We start from the raw sequence: 6108 nt of genomic DNA, 5'->3' as shown, positions 1-6108 counted from the left end.
CCTACTGGGGATGGAGCCCGAAACCTGGGCATGTGCCCTTGACCAGAATCGAACCTGGAACCTTTCAGTTCGCAGGCTGACGCTCTATCCACTGAGCCAAACCGGCTAGGGCTATTTTTAATCTTTTAATGGGCCTCAAAAACTCCACAGGGTGGGGTAAGAGGTTTTCCAATAGGGTGCGACAATTGCCTTTCCCCCAGGCAAAAACTGCCTGGATAGCAAAAGTCTACCAGAGAAAGTTGTCCTCTACAGCAGCGGTCACCAACCAATGGTCCGTGGACCACTGGTGGTCCGTGAGGTCCGGAAGGCTGGTGATCACTGCTCTACAGTATGAGGGAATGACTCAGCACATGAAACCAGGGTGTCTGGCTTCCAAGGTCCAACCCCAGAGCCCCTAATCCTAGCTTCCGTTGACACAGCTCCAGTCCACTCTGCCCTCCCTCTGCTGGATCCCAAGGTGAGTGGCTGTATATGCAATTTTGTCTATTGGCCCTTTAACCAGTTAACTGCCATACGTCCAAAATGGAAACCATCCCCACATGCCATGATATTTTGAATTTAATTAAAAAATCAATTTGCAATGATTATAAAAATAAATATATTACTCACAATTCGGGTGTTCTTGAATATTTTCAGCTGAAAATTCTCACGAAAAATGATTTTAAAGTTGGTCAGGGCTACCCCTTAGGGAAAACTTTTTTTTTTTTTTATAGATGTGTGTGGCATATGGGGAAGGTCCTCCGCTTACGTCTACAGATGCTTATGGCATACAATGGGTTAAATGTTGCCTGCATTTCCAGCTGTTTCTCCCTGGCAGACAGCAGCCCTACTGCTTTTCACAGCCAGATGTTTTATGGGCCTCTTTCTCAGTCTGGTGCTCTGGGGAACCCAGCTTGGAGTTTAGACCCCAGAGTTCTCAGTGGGAACCTCCCATAGCTGAGATATCCCTCCAGAACTTCAGCTGCTGTCTGGGGGAGCCTGACCAGCCCTTTCACACCTTCTCACTTCTTCTCAGTCTCTATGCGGTCTTCACTTTCCATCCTTGGTTATCAGGGTTCTCTCCATCTAATCTTCAGTTGGTTATTCAGGATGGTTTTTCTGTGTTTTAGTTTAATTCCAGTTTGGTCCTGGGAGCGTGTCAGTATAGCTTCCACTTACTCGGCCACCATGTTGGAATCCACTCATGTTTATTGATGACTCAGGACCAATGCTATTAGCATAGATGTCAACATCAATTATGGTAGATTTCACTGCAAGGTCACTGTAGTGAGTCCCACCTATACTGCCTGGCACCCTGGGACTCGGGGCACCAGGAACCAGCAGAGCAGTGTGGCTTCTACATCATTTCCAGCCTCCTGTCCAGCACAGCTCCTCTTTTGCCTCTCCTTTCACTCTTCATTCCCTGTTTCATCACTACAAACTCCTCAGGCTAGATATTTGGCAGACTTCCCTTCTTGACTACAATTTTTTGCTCCTACCCTGAAGATTACTAGATTACTCATTTCCAAGTACACCATATATTATACATAATGCAAATGGGTCTTAGGGTGCATAACTGTCAAAGATCTGTTGACTTATATTTCTGACAGATTTCACTTTTCCCTCCTCCTCATCATCTAAAACCAAATATAAACTTCTCAGAAATTGTCTCTTGCCCATGGTGAAGTTCCACACAAATGGAAAAACACATTATCTCTGCTAATGTCATTCAGTCTTATACTTTCATTTTTAATGGTGACAATTATACTTTGTAGAATAATTCTGTTTTTAAAGCTGCCAGCTGAAAATGTGATTCAAGCCCTAAATTTATAGAACACCAAAATAGACAGCCCAATTTCCTGATGAGAGATTTTTGGAACTCTCTTCACCCCTAGTTTTTAAAACAAGTTCTTAACAAAGTATCTGTGACCTCTATGTTGCCACAGTCAATGTACAAGTTCAGTCCTCTTCTTTCTTGACCTATCTGCATCATTTGATACATTTGATCATGTCCTTCTTCTTGAGACACCATACTTTTGGTTTCCTTTGCTGGTTCCTCCTTATCTTTCTCATTTATGTTAGAGTGCTCCAATGCTCAATCCTCAGGCCTCTTCTTTTCCATATACTCACTCTGCAGGTGATGCCATCCAGATCCATGGCTTTAAAATCCATTTAAAGGCTAATAACTCCCAAATTTATATCTCGAACCTGAACATCCCTCTTAAGCTCTAGACTGATACCAAACTGCCTACCTGATATCTCCACTTGGATTTCTTATAGTCATTTTAACTTAAATGTTCCAAAGTGAACTCCTGATTTCTCTGTCAACTGCTATCTATCACCACCACAAAAACTGCTTCTTCACAGTCTTCTCCATTTCAGTAAATTATAAGTTCATTTTTCTTGTTCAGGCCCAAAAACTTGGAGATATTACTAGGGAGGTCTCTAGAAGAGTGTAGAGCCCAAGACAACTGAATCAGACTTGCTTAAGATAATCTATAATAATAAAAGGATAATATGCTAATTAGACCGGACACCCTTCCAGATGTCCTTCCAGGCATCCTTCCAGACAAAGCCGGGGCCGGAGGAAAGCCAGCCCGGGTCCCGGGTGCCTGCAGGTGGCCGGAGGGAAGCCTGCCCAGGTCCTGGGTGCCAGAGGGAAGCCAGTGCCGGCAGCTGGGGGAAGGAAGGCCTACTCTTGCACAAATTTCATGCATCGGGCCTCTCGTCATAAATAAGAGCTCATTGTTGATCATAGGTCCTTTCAGAAATCCTCCCTAAGTAAGTGGCCAATGATTGCTGCCCCATTTGTTTTACCCAAAGAATGAGCCAGAATCTTGACTCTTTTCTTTCTCTTACAAGCAGCATGTAATTTTTTTGGCAGAACTCATTGTTTCCATCTTTAAATTACATTGGAATCCAATCATTCCTTACCACTTCCAAATACTATCTTAGTAGAGAAGTCTTCCTTGATAACCCTCTCTAAAGCATTACCTTCCCTCTATCCTCCATTTCCTTACTCTGCCTTGCTTTTTCCTTAATAGCATTTATTACCACTGATATCTTATACATTTATTTCTTTTCTTCCTTCATTTACTAACATAAGCTCCATGAGGGCAGAGACCCAGAACAATACCTTACACATAATAGGTATCTAACTGTACTCTATCTCCATTCCAGTTCAATACTACTGATAATGCTCCTAAAATCCTGTTCTGATCATGTCAACATTACAACCAATCTTTCAGCTCTCTGTAGATGGCCTCTTCTTTAAGAAGTTTTTCTTGATTTTGCTAGGTAGATATGATTTCTCTCCTCCCTCTCTCTCTCTCTCTCTCTCTCTCGCACGCGCGCGCGCAATTTTTTCTATATATTTATTAAATTTTGATTTATAAGAGTAGAGTAAGACAGAATAGTCTTAAATCCAGGTTGTGCCATTTACTATTTTATTAGGTAAATTATCCTTAGATTTCTTATCTGTAAATGGGAACAACACCATACTTGCCTTGTTAGGATTATTGTGAGGACTAAATGAAATAATACATGTAAAGCATTTAGAAAACTGCTGCTGCTCAACAAATTTTTATTCTTACTATTTCCATTATTTTACACTATATTTCTCAATTAGACTAAGCTCCAGAAAGGCAAATACAAAGTCTGATTTATTTTTGTGTTCTCTAAAGTATTTGATAAATAAACCTAAAAAATAAAATAAGATTCATACAATAAAAAATAAAGTAACTGGTACTTCTCGATCTATATTTCGAAAGCAACGTAAATTGTCCTAGCTGGTTTGATTCAGTGGATAGAGCTGAGGACTGAGCGGTCCCGGGTTCGATTTCAGTCAAGGGCACATGCCTGGGTTGAGGGCTTGATCCCTAATAGGGGGCATGCAGGAGGCAGCCGATCAGTGATTCACTCTCATCATTGATATTTCTATCTCTCTCTCCCTCTCTGAAATCAATAAAAATATTTTTTTAAAAAATTAAAGCAACATAAATTGAAGAACTCTTGGGGTGATATTTATTTAAACCAACTATTCATGAAAAAACATCTGCTTTAAAATAGGGAAAGTTTTAGTTCTTTTCTGGATTTCTATTGTAGACTAGACAAAATGTAAAAATGAAAACAAACTACTGCCATCTATTGATAATTCATTATAATAGTATAAATCAATTAAAACAAGAGTTTAGAGACTAACTAGGATGGCATCAATTACTCTCTCATTGAAACCACATATGTGGATGCATATTTTATGTAAGGCATCATGGGGAATACAAAGATGAATTAAGTGACTGATTCCAAAATAAACAAACATGCAATACCTAACTTACTTGATAGTTAACTATCCAAACATTAAATATAAAACAAAATCATTTTTAAAAAGTTTCAACTAAAAAAGCTTTACAGAAAACAATGCAATGGAAACACTGTAATAAACAACCATTCTATATTAATTATAGTAACCAGCACTCTTTTAAGTGCTTTTACATGGATTATCTTTTTTTCCCCCTCAGAGTGATCCTACAAGCTAGGTTTTATTTTTACCTATATTTTGTAGATGAGAAAACTACAACTTGGAGAAATTAGGAAATATGCCAAAGGTCACATATCAAACAAGTAGGAAGGATGGAATCTGAAGCAATTAGGGTCCAAATTAACATTTACTAGGTACTTAATATGTATTAAAGTACTATGATAACCATGATTTGTACATGATCTCATTTGAATTTATGAGATAAGCTCCTATACTTGGACCTTGGGAGGATATTTTAAAAAGGCCATTGTTCCAGCTTTTGTAAACTCATCATCTGGTACATCCCTCCAAGTTAATGAGCAAAATAAAGCAAGTCTGTCAAACTCCACTGGGGCTTTTGAGAGCTAGGCAATTATATGTGTGCACCCATGTCACATAGGCACCATTTTCCATTTTGAATGAAAAAGGCTGGTGTGTGAACCTACTAGGTAGTGTAAGTAGTTAAATTTGTAATTTCACCCTACCCCTTTTAGATTGGATATTTTATTAAAAAACAAGCAAAGAAAAATTGTGTAGATAATTTTCACATAAGTGTGAATTGTTTTTGTTTTCTAAGTGGGAGGGGGAGTTTAATATTAGGGCTGACGTTCGACTAGGTAAGCTACAAAAATTAATCTGGGGAAAGATGAGATTAAAGCTGTTCCTGGTATCGAAGGAATTTATTAGTATGGTTTATTTTTATAATGCGCATGATAAAATAAGATCAGCACAGATCAATTTCAACAAATAAAGAGGCATAAGGGGGAAAATGTGACACACTGCACAAATGCGTAATAATCAATAATACATACTTCAGGTAAAAAAGATTGTACGTCTTTTCAACCTCATATTTTCAAGAAATTATAACATCATCAGAGACATCCAAAAGGCGTTAATTGAATCATTTTTAAAAAATTGCATACCTGTTATATATCTATGTCTTAGAATCCACTGAAATGGGATTATTCTCTTCTTTGACTAGGAAATGAGATTAAAGTTTCAGAGTGCTGAAAACAGAAAGAAACCAGAAGATTTGCAGTATTCCTTAATATCCTATCATAGACAATATTTATACATTACCCATGTTGCTTATAACTTTCTACCAAAGATGAGATTTCTCTGAATGTACTGATAATACTGGACTACAAAAACATTTTGTTTTGGGAAGAAGACATACAAGAACTGGTGTGTACCTTGAATCCAGGCTTTAACAAATATCTAGGCTACTGTTTGAAAAATTATAGCTCTTTGGTGAAATGTAGTCATAACCTACCTGCTTGTCTCATTCAGGAGAGTAAGGGGAAAGGTCTTTTTTAACTCTATAAATAATCAAGCATGACTTCTAAAACAAGAGGAGCTTGTAATGGGTTCAAAGATGCTCCCCAGAAATATGTTCATGTCCCAATCCCCAGAAACCGTGAATGTGATCTTATTTGGAAAAGGGTCTTTGCAGATTAAGGATCTCAAAATGATATCGTCTTGGATTTAGAGTGGGCCCCAAAGTAATTGGCTGATGAGAGATTTTAAATATAAAAATATATATTTAAAATAAATATAAAAATATTTATTTTAAATATTATAAAAATATTTTTAAAATAATATAAAAAATATTA

At 37.9% G+C, this 6108-nt stretch overlaps 1 protein-coding gene across 1 annotated transcript in view; it reads right to left on the bottom strand.

The window, feature by feature from the left end:
• The window catches only part of CCDC122 (coiled-coil domain containing 122), a 36818-nt gene that overhangs the window by 26709 nt on the left and 4001 nt on the right, over positions 1 to 6108 (bottom strand). The window contains exon 2 of the mRNA XM_005853251.2: positions 5419 to 5502. The gene's annotated coding sequence lies outside the window, so the exon portion shown is untranslated. The remainder of the gene's footprint in view (positions 1 to 5418; positions 5503 to 6108) is intronic.

This window comes from Myotis brandtii, unplaced genomic scaffold (assembly GCF_000412655.1).
Source record: "Myotis brandtii unplaced genomic scaffold, ASM41265v1 scaffold1018, whole genome shotgun sequence".
In the NCBI taxonomy this organism is placed as follows: Eukaryota; Metazoa; Chordata; class Mammalia; order Chiroptera; family Vespertilionidae; genus Myotis; species Myotis brandtii.
The sequence above is the reverse complement of the archived record's forward strand: the minus strand, read 5'-3'. Positions and strand labels throughout refer to the sequence as shown.